This window comes from Manacus candei, unplaced genomic scaffold (assembly GCF_025592945.1).
Source record: "Manacus candei isolate 608988 ecotype Guabito, Panama unplaced genomic scaffold, ASM2559294v1 h1tg000088l, whole genome shotgun sequence".
NCBI lineage: Eukaryota > Metazoa > Chordata > Aves > Passeriformes > Pipridae > Manacus > Manacus candei.
In genome coordinates this window covers 5,782,216-5,796,198 of record NW_026138136.1, presented here as the reverse complement: position 1 = coordinate 5,796,198, position 13,983 = coordinate 5,782,216, and the positions used below count along the sequence as shown (strand labels likewise).

The following is a 13,983-nucleotide window of genomic DNA, read 5'->3' as shown; positions in this document are numbered from 1 at the left end:
CTTAGAAAGAAAGCTTCTTCATGCATTTGAGGAACATGTAGGTTCATTAGTATAGTATCTTCTTCCTGCAAAGTAATGTGGTTGCAAAAGAAGCAGGTAGGTGTTTTCTATTTCATGAGAATTTGTTTACACAGCTCTTCTAAAAATGAGACAAAGTAAATTTAACACATTTCAAATGAAAACATCACAGAGATCTGGAAGGGGGTGGTTTCCATCTAGAAGGTAGTAATTCTCCTCTTACTAAAATAAAATTGCCAAGATGGGATATATTTAAAAAAAATCACACATGCAAACTAAAAATCCTATCAGTATCATTGAGAAGATGCATTGATAAGATGCTAAGCACATGGTGCATGGTTCCTCTTTCTTTCTCCCAGATACCTACACATGCACAAACACAGTCATAGAGCAAATACATTGCTGCCTCTACCTTCCCAGGCCCAGTCTTGGCGCTCAGCCATAAGGCACTAATCTACTAATCTAGCAAGGATCGCACAAGAAGTGTGCTCATGCTGTTTTCTCACACAATACTTGTGGAAAGCAGCTCAGAAAATAAACTTAAAAGGTATCAGACAGACTTGGGAAGTGTCTGCACACTCAGAGTATGAACCACTTGCTCTTAGCCACATAACTGACAAGCTAGTGAAAAGAAGACACATCCCCCATGCAGATTTGGAAAATCCCTTGTAGGTCAATAAACCAATTGAATGCCACTAAACTAATAAAATGCCACACAAGGTAACAGCTCTCTTCCTCCACCTTGCAGGAACTTGGCTGAAGGAGAAATAAATCATGAGCTGCATGCTTTTATGATGTTCATATCTAGCTGCTGTGAGGAAGGCAGTGACATATTCTTTTAGTCTTGTTAGTTGTTCTGACTGTACTGAAATTAGAAGACTGTTTTGTGTGTATGTGCATATTTTCTCCTGTAGTCTCATGCTGTAGTGTGATTGAATGTGTTTTTTTGGTTCTCTTTATGTAGTTTGAAATTATTTTTATGTCATAAAAATTATCTTTGATGTTTTTGAAATCTTTGTTCCTCCTTATAAGGCCTTTATAAGTTATTGTTTTCTTAAAGGAATTCAAAATGCAAGTCTTAAAAAAACACATGTTGGAAGTGGAATTATGTTAAAGTGTAAAAAGTTACAAAATGCATCAAACAGCACAAGTGAATAATTTCATCTACAACTGCACAGTTTTATGGCTTATGCAATCACCTCTGATAATCACAATGCCTCATTTCCACTGTTTCTCTCAAGCCCAATGACACAAAAGCTGCTCTGCTCAGTTCTGGGCTTGGGTGCTCACAGCAAGCCTCAGTGACAGGCCATTCTCAGCTGCTCCTGGTCCCCAATAATTAGCCTGCTATGGCAGCTACCTCTTGTGGTTTTGCCTGTGAGAGACATTTGACACAGCAGACATCAGAGGGATTTTTCAGGAGGCTCTTGTGGCGTCCGAATGGCTCTTAATTAACCACTTAGGTATCCTCGTTCACTCTCCTGCTTGGCACTTTCCAAATGGTAGGGGTTGCACTGTGGATCTAAACACCGGGGAAGCATGCTATCAAAAGATCTTGTAAATGAAGGCTTGTGTAAATTATTTTTAATGATTCCCTCCTGGCACATCATTATGTTTGTAGTTACACACAGGCACTTCAGAGATGGCTCATCTTCCGTAAGGTCAGCTGCAGGACCACCATAACTAGCTGCAGTCAGTAAATGGCTTATTAATTAGCACAGTGATTTTACATTGCTAAGAGCTCTGATGTATGGAGCTAGAATTGTAATTGTGTAGGATCGAAATAATAAGCCATCTCAGGGCTCCTTATGCAAATTGCCATATTATAAAATCATTACCTATCTAAACACTGAGTTTTAATAAGAATTACAATGATGAATTTTATGATAATTGACACTCAAATTTTAATCTCTTGGATTTTTATCATTTTGGTGGTTAAAGTGTGTTTCTAATTAAATGTTGCTTAAAATGCAAAGGATTGTTTAACAATTCTGTTCACTTCTTCTAGTTCAAATCAGGTTATTCTCTTTGGTCACAGAAGATGGGCCTTCTCAGTAATAGGTATGTGACATTACGTATTACTTGTAGAGTAAGATGTTTAATCTTTCTTTTTTTTAACAATTATGATTTTGATGGCACTGTATTGTCAACTGTGAGATAGAGCATAGTGCATGTCATTGGGTCTGACTTCCATAGTAGAAATTACTCAAAATAAGGAATTAAAATCTAAGGAAGATTTTGAATGCTTATGACATTTAATAGATTTTTCCTTCTTTAGTTCTTATTTCATGGGGTTTAAACAGAGCTCTAATAATTTTAATCTTAGAAAGGCATGCAAAACTAAAAAATTTCAAATTACCATTTATAGCATAGTACAAAATACCTAAAACTAATAGATCATTAAAATTTCACAATTATATTTGCAGACAGATTTTATTTACATAGTACAAAGTTTGTTTATTTTACATCATTTTTCTTCTGTGAAATAATTACATCAAAGCAGATGCATCAGCAACAAATCTGGAAAAAGTTATTATGGATAGATGCACAAAGTGCCAATCTGAATATACCTCATTTCAGTGCCTCTCATAAGATCTTACAGTGTTTGGAAATTCTCTAAAGAACAGCAAACCATACACAATAACTTCTCAACATGATGAACAGGAAATTCTGGGAACTGAAAAAATCTTCTCATATGAATTTATCATTCCATAGCAGAAAATAGTAGCGCATTGAGGAAGTAGTCTAGGTCAAAATGAAAACAGAGAATTGTTTAAAGAATGGCTGTGCAAAATCAGACTAGAAGTCCATCTGAAGCAGAGTTCTTTCTCCAGTGATGACCAAAAATATGTGTTCTCAAAAAATACTTACTATTCACCATAGTAGGAACAGAGACAAAAAAAGTGATGTTATTTCATCTGAATAGACTTCAAGCCCCTGTTTACTTGCAGCTCAGGAGGCACGCTGAGTTGAATATGATTTCCCTCTATTAGTAATCCTCAACACACTTCTTCCATGAGATTAATCTACTGTCCTTGGAATTTGTAATCCTTCAGTACCCACAATTTCCTTTGGCAAGATGTTCCACAGATCTCTCTGTTATTGCACATCCCCTTGTGTGTTTTGAACATGGCTCCTTTGAATTTCATTTGATAGGTTTCTGTACTTGTATTGAAAAAAGAAATGAACAACGAATTCCTATCCAGACCCTCCATGGTGCCAATAATTTTGTAGATAATAGAAAAATATGATGATTGTAATACAAGCTAAGACTGCAAATGGAAAAACATTGCACAAAGTCCCATAGTCACAATTCAGATCCTAAGAAAACTACGATCTTTCCAATTTTATCAGATCATTTTATAATATATGGGTACAATTTGCAGATACTTGATATACCTAAAGTGCATCAAAAAATATCTGTGGTAATCCCAAAGTATGGAGAGAATATAGTGAGACCTGATATGCTCACCTCTTCCTTTTGACTGCTATCTCAAATACCGCAATATCGTGTCCTGATACTTTCCACAAAATTGTTTCACTGGAGACATTGGGAGAAGATTCAAATTGACATCTGAAAATAAAATGTATACATCAAAAGTGATTGAGTTTTTCTGTGATTCAGATATTTCTTGCAAAAAACCTAAATAAACAATGTGAAAATTATAATTAAGGTAAGTCTCTACTGTTAGTAACTACATAGTGGCCTTGTTATACTTAACACTTAGACAAATTCCCTTCGTGCTGATCTACCATTGAAAGAAGGTATAAAAATTAATGGAAATTGGCAGTTGCCATCTTGCTTCTATGATTTCTGTTTTAAATCATGTTGCAAAAACGGCAAATAGGCCTTTTGCAATGCTAAGTGCCTTTCTTCCACCATAAGTCAAGCCTACAGTAGCCACGGCCATGAAAAAAAAGGATTGGAACAAGAGCAAATCTAACCTAGGCTGCCAACACCTGAGCACACACCCTGGTATGGGCTGCCATTCACTATGAGGCAGGCATTGTGATGAAATCAACAGCACAGACACATAGATTCTTTATTCTACATTATAATAATTTGTACATTTTTTGCTTAGAGTTCCTGTATTTCTATTAAAATACATGCATATTCAACATAATATGTACATCTACAAAGCAATATTTGCTATATTTATTAGCTCATGGCTATCTGATTTAATTGGACTACATTTCTAAATCCACTTTTAAAGGAATCTCTGGCAGATAATGCTTATAGAGATGTGCTTGTATATGACTGAAAAGAGGTCAAACAGTAAAGAAAAAGCTAATATGCAAATATTGTCAATTTGTTAATGAAAACAGAGAACACACCCATTAGTTTTGTCACTAAGTCTGTGTTTGGGCAAGGTCAAAATTTACTGCACATGGCTTCATATGGAAACAGGGAGTTTTAAAATTCAGTGAATATTAGTAGAGTTCTAAAATTGACAGATTCATAGGTTTCTGAAAATGAATGTTACCTGCCTGGAAAAAGGGTTAAGGTGGTTTTCAACACATTCTGTAAACATAAATCTTTCTTTTAATGAAGTCTAGCTTTTGCATCCAAATATATAAAAAAAGTAGTTCTGTTATGAAGCTACATTTCTCTTTGTGTGGATATATGCATTATATATAGAAGCTTGTTCCAGACTGTAATTGAGCAAGGCCAAATCTTAGTACTTTTATATGTTATATTGGATAATTTATAGAATTCTGAATGGCACTGAACTACAAAGTTTCATTCATACTTTTTTTCCTAGGTTTGTCTTGACATTTTATTTTAAGAAGAGTCTGCCACAACCTTATGTTTTGACAGCTATAAAGTATTGCTTAGGAAGGGGTAGAAAAAGCATATAATTGTTGTTACACTTTAATGACTGCATTTGGCAGAGAGGAACGATTAAACCAAAGCCAGACAACTACCAAACTGGCTTTCCTGTGGTTTTGCTACTTTAGCTCTGCTTTACAGGCATCCAATGGTACAGTCTCTTTACAATCTCTTAAACATTCCTCTGTGATTTTTGGTATGCTGTGCACACTAGAATGCAATAAACATCTGCTAATTTCTGTCCATTAAATGTATTATCATAACACACAAGCATGATGTTTTATTTGTATGGCTGAAATGAGACTTATGACCCATAATCCATCATCTTCCTGTCATATTTTTATATGTTGTCTATTCAATCCCCAGGACAGTTTAGAAAGCGTAAAGGAAAACTCTCCTTAAGTTATAGACCAGCTGCTAAAGTGTCCAGCTGAACAGGTCATTGTGCTTTATTTTTGCTGAATCTAGCAGGAGTTGCTCAATCTAAGCCAAACATAATACAACATAGATATCCCCAGAAGCTTACAGTTGAACTACCATGTCTAAACTTTCTAACAGGCATTTTTCTGAAAATATTGTATTGCAACAGACAATGCTTAGAAACATGGATTCAGTTTTAAAAAAAACAACAACAAAAAACCAAGGAAAACATCAAGAAATGTTGGAACATTTTTTTGTCTGATAAAAAAGAAATCCTCACTAATATTTCATGGGTAAAAACAGGAAAAAATATTTTTGGGAGCGGATTTTTTTAAAAAAGGAATATCATTTAAGTTCAAATCACTGGCTTGTTTAACAGTCTATTATTCTTTTCAATCTAACATTCAGTTATCTGGAGCTTAAACTTATTTTTAAAGCCTTGACTCAAGAACTGGCTGTATTTTATTGTTTTTTCCTAAAAGTCTGACTGGCCATTTTAAGTCTGCCATCATGGATAAATAAGGGTCTTTTGCAGTCAAAACTTGGCTGTTGCTATTTTACGTTCAAGTAGTGCAATCCCATACCAGTGGGTAGTCTAACACATGATATAGGCAGGAATACCTATACCCATTTTGCAAATTGAGGGAGGAATTTCAGAGCTGACTTTGAGTTTCCTGTCCTTTAAAAAAAAATAAATTAACATTGTAATGCAACCTTGTATCTCTATTTTCAATATTATCAATATATAATCATGGTAGATATTTATACACTAGAGAATAGATCTTGCCTTTGTAATAAAATGTGGAAATTAAGCAATGCAGGAGACATGGAAGAAGAGTGAGAAGAAAAGAATATAGTTTTATATTACTCCATGTGACATCCAAGTGCCTGATCAGCAGGAACTGTAAACAAACAATCATGAAGGAGTAAATAAATATGAATGGAGACCATAGCTTGGAAATTTAAAAATGTACACAGTAACTCCATTTATTATACTGTAAGTCCATTTATTGTACATTTCCCACTCAGAGAGGAAGAACATCCATCTTTGGAAACACATGTAGTACAAAAAAATAATCCAAGAAATGTTGCAGGTATGAAGGGCATGTCTTCAAAGAAGGGAAACAACGAGTCATAATCTTTGTGAAGTGTTAGAAGCACTAACTGTGCTAGAAGAAACCAAAGAAAGTTCTTGCTAGTTAGAATAATCTAGTTTGTTTGTTTGTTTATTTGTCTATTTATTCAATGGGGTTTTTCTGGGGGTTTTGTTTGTTTGTTTTTAAGTAGGGAAAATATTGTTTTATTCCTTAATTTTGCCAGTTAACTAAGTCAGCACGCAGTGACCTGATAAATATGGTGGTTCATGCCTGAAGGAGTAATGGTCAGTATGGTTAGACTTTATTCTTTACACAGATCACAAAATAACAGAGTGGACTGCATGAATCTCTTTGCATATTGGTAATATGGAGGCTAGTCCTCTGATGACTGTACTCCCTCAGGAGTATTTACCAGAGCCTTCTGGCCAACACAGCTACAGAGCAAAAGCCTAAGACTCAAGGGTAATTATAACTCATCACATTCTTGTAAATGTCTGACAAGCATATTTTTTCCCCCTAACTTCATGGTCAGTACTATCAGTGGATTTGAAAGCAGAAAGGTATGTTGCCCAGAAAGTTAGTGAAGACCTTTAATTTTCTCACTCTTGTGCTTCAGCCCATCTTACTTAGGCCACCTATTAAATCCTCTGTACAATCCTCTGTACAATGTCTGCGTCTCATGCATTGCTGATAAAAGTCTCTTGCTCAGGACCTACAGAATGCAACAGTCCAGTAAGTAAGAGGCTTTGTTTTTAATTCTGACTTACCGTATACAGTGTAGGTGTGTAGAAGGAATACATAGGTATGCCTAGGAGGAATATAAATACTCATGACAGTGCAAAGTCAATAGAGAAATCCCTTTGGAAGCAGACATTTTTAAACCTAGTCCTTTGAAAATAGAAAGCCAAAACTTGTAATTTTCTAGATTTTTGAGGGTAGCTTTTGTTTTGATAAGAACTAAAGAACAAGGTGAACACAAACTCTCTTAGGTGTTCCTGTAGCAAGTTCCCAATGCAGTATTAGGTGGACATGATCCATCATAGATTTTTCAAATGTCAGCTTCAGATCCCTGTTTCTGTGACCTCTTTCCTGCATCTCTCTCATTTTTGCATAGCTAGGACAACTTGAAGAGGTTCTTTTTTCCAGGCAAACAGACGTACCAGAGTGGGAGAAACTCTGTTGATTATCATTTTTCCACTGTGATACACTGTCATCATTTTACTGTAGAACTTGAATTTTTAATGTTTTCTAACTTTGTCATTGATAACTGATTTCCTGAGACAAGGAAGAGGCATTTCCCTGACTTATTTTTTCTCTTACTGAAGTCTGATAACAAAACTTGAAAGTGCCCAAACTGCTAAAAAAATTCAGTGAATCTTCAAAATAGGAAGCATTAGCAAAGCAAATACAGAGGTTGTCACCAGCAGTCCTACCAAGCCTTTAATAAACTGCTTGATTGTGGCTGTTAAAAACAAGAGGATCACATAAGACAGCAGTTGAGAACTGTAATATCATGTTCATCTATGTGAATGACCTGGAGTGTATAAAATTATTTCCTAAGATTGGGAAAAAAAAAAAAAAAGAAAAGAAAACCTTCAGTGATCTTCAGATGAGTTGTGTTTATTTTCATACACAGCTAGTTTTTCTACCTAAATTTCTAAGAGGTTAAAAAATAGATTTCACTGCAGGAACTGGCTGCACACTTAATTATGCACTCTAAGTACTTGCTTCCTGATGAGTCAATCTTTTCTCAAAGTCAGTTTTTCTTTCCTGACTATTTTTGCTGCTACTTTCTGCGTGCCTTCTGATTTGCCAATATCTTAATGGCATGGAGATACCCAGGGCTCTCTACAGTATTCCAAACAACACAGAGCAAATGTTAACTCTTAATCAGATATTTCTTCAATTATGTCATTGTTAGTTTTACATGTAACTTACCTTCAAATTCATTTACATAATTATGCACCATCATTCATGCTTTAAGTTCTCTCCTGTCTTTTTCTAGGCGGTTTCCTAGTGTTTCAAACCATTACTGTATATTTGTCTTTGATATCTAGTTCTGCTGAGCTTTACTTGCCTTAAAAATAATAATTACTAGCACCTTGTATTTACTACTGCTATTAAATCTTAAAAGGTCTTGAATTGAAAGCACTCTAATTTGAACTATGTCAAACAAATCTGTAAAGTGTGGTAGTCTAACTTTTAACAACTCTGTTTTTTCTTTAAAAGAGATTTCAAGAAGTAGTTACAGGAATTAATGACCTGAGTTATTACTCTTATCCCCTTTCTTCAATATAATCTCTCTCAAGAAAACTGTCACTGTATCAGGCAGGTATGGTTTTTGGTCAGCAAATATTGAGTCTTAGAAGAAATGTTTCACTGTTTGTTGCTGGATTAGTGTTGATATCAGAGGAGTTTTGGCAAAAGCCACTTCTATATAAGTCCTCCCAGTAAACTTCATCTGGGAGCTGTTTCACAGGATTTGAGCAGAAGAGGTTGTTGATGTTACCAACTGTCTCTAACTACCAGTGAGTTGCCATGTAAGTAACACCCCTGCTTTTAGGAGGAGGTTAGCAAAGGTGTGTGAGGCAGAGAATAAGTCAGGGTAAGATATTTGTATAAATGACTGTGCTGGCCCATCAGCCTTCCATTTCAAAATCTGTAGTATCTCTGTATACATTTGTTGCTGCTGCCAACATATCTTGCTTTGTTTGCCATTCCTAACAAAGCAAACACCATTTTTATTCACTGAGATCTGCATCTATTCTCTCTTTGGCATCTCTGCCTATACGAAGCAAAAAGATCTAAGAGAATCAAAGAGTTGAACTCAGTCAGGCATTTTCTTTTGGGTGACCACAGCAAATTTACCTGAGCAACTGTAAAAACACAAAAAGTGTTCTTCTGTTCACAATCCCACTTATGTAGATGTTTATACAGCCTTTCTGAGCAGAGTCTGGCACAGCAGAGATGGTTTTCATAATGAGGATCACTCTGTGTTATCATTGCTCCAAATTCTGCAACGTTCTTGCATCTTTTCAGATTATGATAGCTTTTCACTTGGAATTGCATGTGAAAAACTTTCTGATGTAATTTGCCATTGGTCACACATACGCACACTGTTGTCATTTCTAACATCACATTCACAGAACCTTTACACGGATTTAATTTTGCAGATGTCATTCCATAATGGTTTCACACTTGTTCCTTAAGTTTGTAAAAGCCATGTCACCCACCTTCCTATCAGTGCTAAATTTGATCAGCCAAAACAATTCCACAGTAAAAATGTATTTGAAACACTGGAAGGGGTTTTTTGTTTTTCTTTTGACTGTACAGTAAGGATATCTAGTGGAGGTGTCTGTTTATATGTTATTGTATATAAACCAAATTACACTAACAAAAGAGTCAAACTTCGTGTCTTTAATTCCAACTCTACTGAAAAATGGATCCACAGAACACCATATTTCAGAAATAAAGCCATTTTGATGCTATATATTTAACAAGCCCTAAGTAAGGTTTACTTTAAGAGTGAAACTTTCCTGATCTCTCTTTTCTTTTAAAATTTCTCTTGTAGTATTGAAGTTTTCTAGTAAAGACATTGAAATGTAATAACTCCTTAGGTGGTTTACTACTGACATTCAGTGAGTGATAATAACATCTAATCTTAGAGATGAAATGATGTCTGAAGATACTAATATTTAAGTGTTTTCAGGACTTCCATTTCTATTATTAACTGTTTGTAATTTCTAACATACATTTTTCCTGTATTTATTAGACTACTTAAAGCCAAATGTGTGATAAGTACTGTGAAGCAGCAGCAAAATGATAGTAGGTGTTTAATGAAAGAAGAGCAAATCCATTGCACAGACTAAGGAGCACTGCCTGGTTCATGATATATCCTGTGATTCCTTTCCTTCACACAGTTAATTTCTTCTTCTGGATTCTTTGATTGTCTTTCCTAGCATTTACAAGGCTTAATAGAACCTGTGTTTTACCCTTCTAGAAATTACTAATCTGTGAAACATGGAGTGATCCTAGTCATATATATGTATCTGTGTATACTAACACCCAGTTGTATCTGGGTAGCCAAAACCACCTCATAATACTGTGCCAGTTCAGGTACCATAAGCCAAGAAAATTGGTTAAGGACCTGGTTGTCTCTAGAAAAATTTTTCTATTTTCTTATCTCTGTGAATAATTATTTCTGCATTCTGTTGCTAACTAAACCTTTCTGGTATTATATTTTTCCTAGCCTGATTTCCTTCTGTAATGTTTTTGCATACAGTTCTGACCACTTGTGGTGGGTTGACCTTGACTGGATGCCAGATGCCCACCAAGCCACTCCACACTCCCCTTCCTAGTTGGACAGGGGAGAGAGAATAAGATGCAAAACAAGTTGTATGTTGAGATAAAGTAAAAGCCCAAAAGCGAAAGTTTGTACATGCATAAGCAAAGATTAAAAAAAAAAAGGTTTATTCTCTACTCCCATTAGCAAATGATGTCTGGCCACTTCCCAGGAAGCAGGGCTTCAGCACATGTAGGGGTTGCTGCAGAAGGCAAACATTGTAATTAACAAATGTGTCCCCTTCCTCCTCCTTTCCTTAGCTTTTATATCTGAGCTGATGTCATATGGTATGGAATATCCTTCTGGTTAATTTAGGTCAGCTGGCCTAGTTCTGGCCCCTCCCAGGATCTTACCTACCCCCAGCCCCTTGATGGGGACGGAATGTTGAGAGACAGTTCCAATGCTTTACCAGTGCTGCTCAGCAGTAGCCAAACCACTGATGTGTTACCGACACCTTTCTAGCTATCAATGCAAAGCACAGCACTGCGAGGGCTGCTGTGGGAAAGTGAACTCCATCTTAGCCAGAACAATACACCACTGCAAATTTTTCTTGCTTCCATCACTTGCAAATGTAATCCTTTGTTTTTGAACAGTACTTAGGCAGTTTATTTATTTATCTGTCACTGGGTAGAAGAAGTGATAAAATATACTGAGAAATGAACTTAGATGCAAAAAAGAAAAGCCTACTGTTGCCAAGAAATGTTATTGTGTGTTTTAACCAATATAGAGGTACAATTAATAAAGTAAAGTATAAAGCGATTTCTCTTGACCATCCTTAGCAGGATAGCAGATAGGGAGTTATTTAAATTAAATCAGGACAATTATTTTAAAATTGGCTTCATTAGATATATAAATATAAATCATACCACCACAGATTGTTTTAAAGTGGTTGTCCCAGGAGCTTCAGAAAGACTGAATGATGAAAAAGGAAAAAGAAAAAGGGCTTAGCATGAGTCCCAAGAGAGCACTTTTGAGTGCTTTCAGTTTTACATCATTACATTAGATTAAACATATTGAAGAAACTATAAAGATTCGTGAACTTGTGACAACAGTAAGATGACAAAATCTTGCATTATTTTTCAAATTTTTTCAGTAGCTGACATTGACATTGTGAGATTTTTAATATTTTTACAATATTTTATGTTGTAAAATTTTATATAATAAGGCGTACTGGCTATACTTTATAAAAAATCTTAGATAATATCTAAGGTTTTATTTACAGGTTAAATTGTGCAGATAGGTTAGACGAGCAATAGCAAGAATTGCTTACTCTCATTATGAATTCAAATGAAAGTAATATTGAATAAAATGTTGTTTGTCCTGATACACCTGTTTTTTTAAAGGAATTGCAACTTATTTATTTACTTTCTTACAAACTTTTCTGTAGTATATTTTGGAAGGGTTTGAAAACACAGCATGTGCAGAGTTTCCTATCATAATAAGATTGAGAACTGAAACCTAATGTGCAAATTTTGGCTGGCTTAAATGAGAAGATAAAGACTGTGGCTATCAGGAAGGATAAAGAAAAACAGATAAAGAAATTTTAAGATAGTGAGAGGTTAAATTCTGTTACTTACAAAACCAAATAATAAAATATAAGTCTTTTGCTAAGTTCCACATTTTTGTATCCTATGAGATATCCAATAGACTTATATAATATTAAGGAAAAATAATCATACCATCCTTATTAAAAGATCATCCAATCAGGCTGAGTGTGTCAATAACATTGCCATTTGACAATAATCAAAAGTCATTTTTTCAGAATTAAAAATTAAATGAATGGCACAATCATATCTACCTTACAATGATCTTTTTCGAGCTCAAATAAATAATATTTTTTTATATTTTTTTCATGCATGGCTGATTTTTCATGATAGGAATTCATAAAAAATAGCTCAGACTGGTTACTTGGGATGTCATATGCAAGAAAATCATCCTTAATGTAATACAAATTTAGAACAAGAATATATAACACTGTCATAATCAGGAATGAACAGGAAATACACAAGAAGCTTCCAGATCAGATATTGCAGTGTATCCCAATACTGCCCATTTTGTAAAGGAGATATCAACAGCTGTCAATAAATCATGCCAATCTGCATGAAACCCCATCAATCTGCATGGAAACCAAACCAAAGACATTGTGATATAAATGGAAGATAACCCTACCATTTATGACAAAAAGATTAAAGAGTTTGCATTATTTCTTTCTGAAACTGGTATTGTAGTAGTAGAGTAGTTCATCAGCATATTTTCCTGAAGTATTGTTGAAGTAAAATGTAAACGCTTAAAAAAAAATAAGAAATCACTTCAATCACCTAAGCAATAGGGAGCAAGAGAAGTTAGTGAGCCAGGCACTGAGCTAGAAAGTAAGGAAAAATGAGAAAGGTTCTAGTACCTACATAAAATCTAACTCCAAATTGCCCACATTTCAAACTGGTCCTGCATCCCTCCTTAGTCCAAGAGCTTGGGCTATTATATATAAATTAATAAATTTTTTTCCCTCAACCTTAAAAATACAGTGTGGAGCAAAAAATATATCTCAAAATCTTAAAATGGCCTTTTTTCATTCTTTGGGACAGATTTTGCTGCTGAAAGGACTACTACATGTATAGCTTTTATAAGACAAATATATACACATAAGATATCCATATACATACCAATATACATGCAAAATCAAAATAAGATTTTCACAGGTGAGAAGCTTATGTACGAAAACCCTAAGTGCACACAGACAGAGCTAAAGTCATCATTTCCTTCAGATCTTACTTATTTTTGGTTTTATTATCTGCAGATCAGTGCTTATGACTGACAAACAATGTATTGGGAAAGTTCCTGGGTTTTGCTTGCTAAGATTAGTACAAAGAAATCTCCATTAGGGTGCACATCTAATGTAGCCAAGATGCATCCTGCCTTCTGTTATCCATTGGGAAATGGAAAAGGAAAGTGACTTCTGGAGAATCAAATCACAGAGACAGTGTCTAAAGAGAAATCTTGGATTCTACCTCTTGATTTTGTTAGAGGGAGGACAACTGAACTGGGTTTGCAAGCTCAAGTTAAACTCCTGTGGTGGCTAAGAATGATATCCTGTTAGAAAGTTGAGTCTTACGCTAGAGGTCCAGGAGATGTCGACTGATACTGTGCTTATTGTTGCCTTTTTTTTTTTTTTTTTTTAAATAGGGAAAAAAAGAAAGCTCTTTCCTAAATGTCATCTATTTTAGTGCACAAGGCTGAAGTCAATATGAAGGGTAATAAATGGCATGGGAATTCCAGTT

General features: G+C 35.0%; 1 long non-coding RNA gene across 1 annotated transcript; it reads right to left on the bottom strand.

The window, feature by feature from the left end:
* Positions 1–1,241: 1,241 nt before the first annotated feature.
* LOC127482487 (uncharacterized) lies at positions 1,242–4,020 on the bottom strand. Its single transcript, XR_007908627.1, has 3 exons — positions 3,964–4,020; positions 3,491–3,592; positions 1,242–1,540 (listed from the first exon to the last, which is right to left on the bottom strand). It is a non-coding gene; the product is annotated as an uncharacterized LOC127482487 (long non-coding RNA).
* Between the last annotated feature and the right edge of the window lie 9,963 nt (positions 4,021–13,983).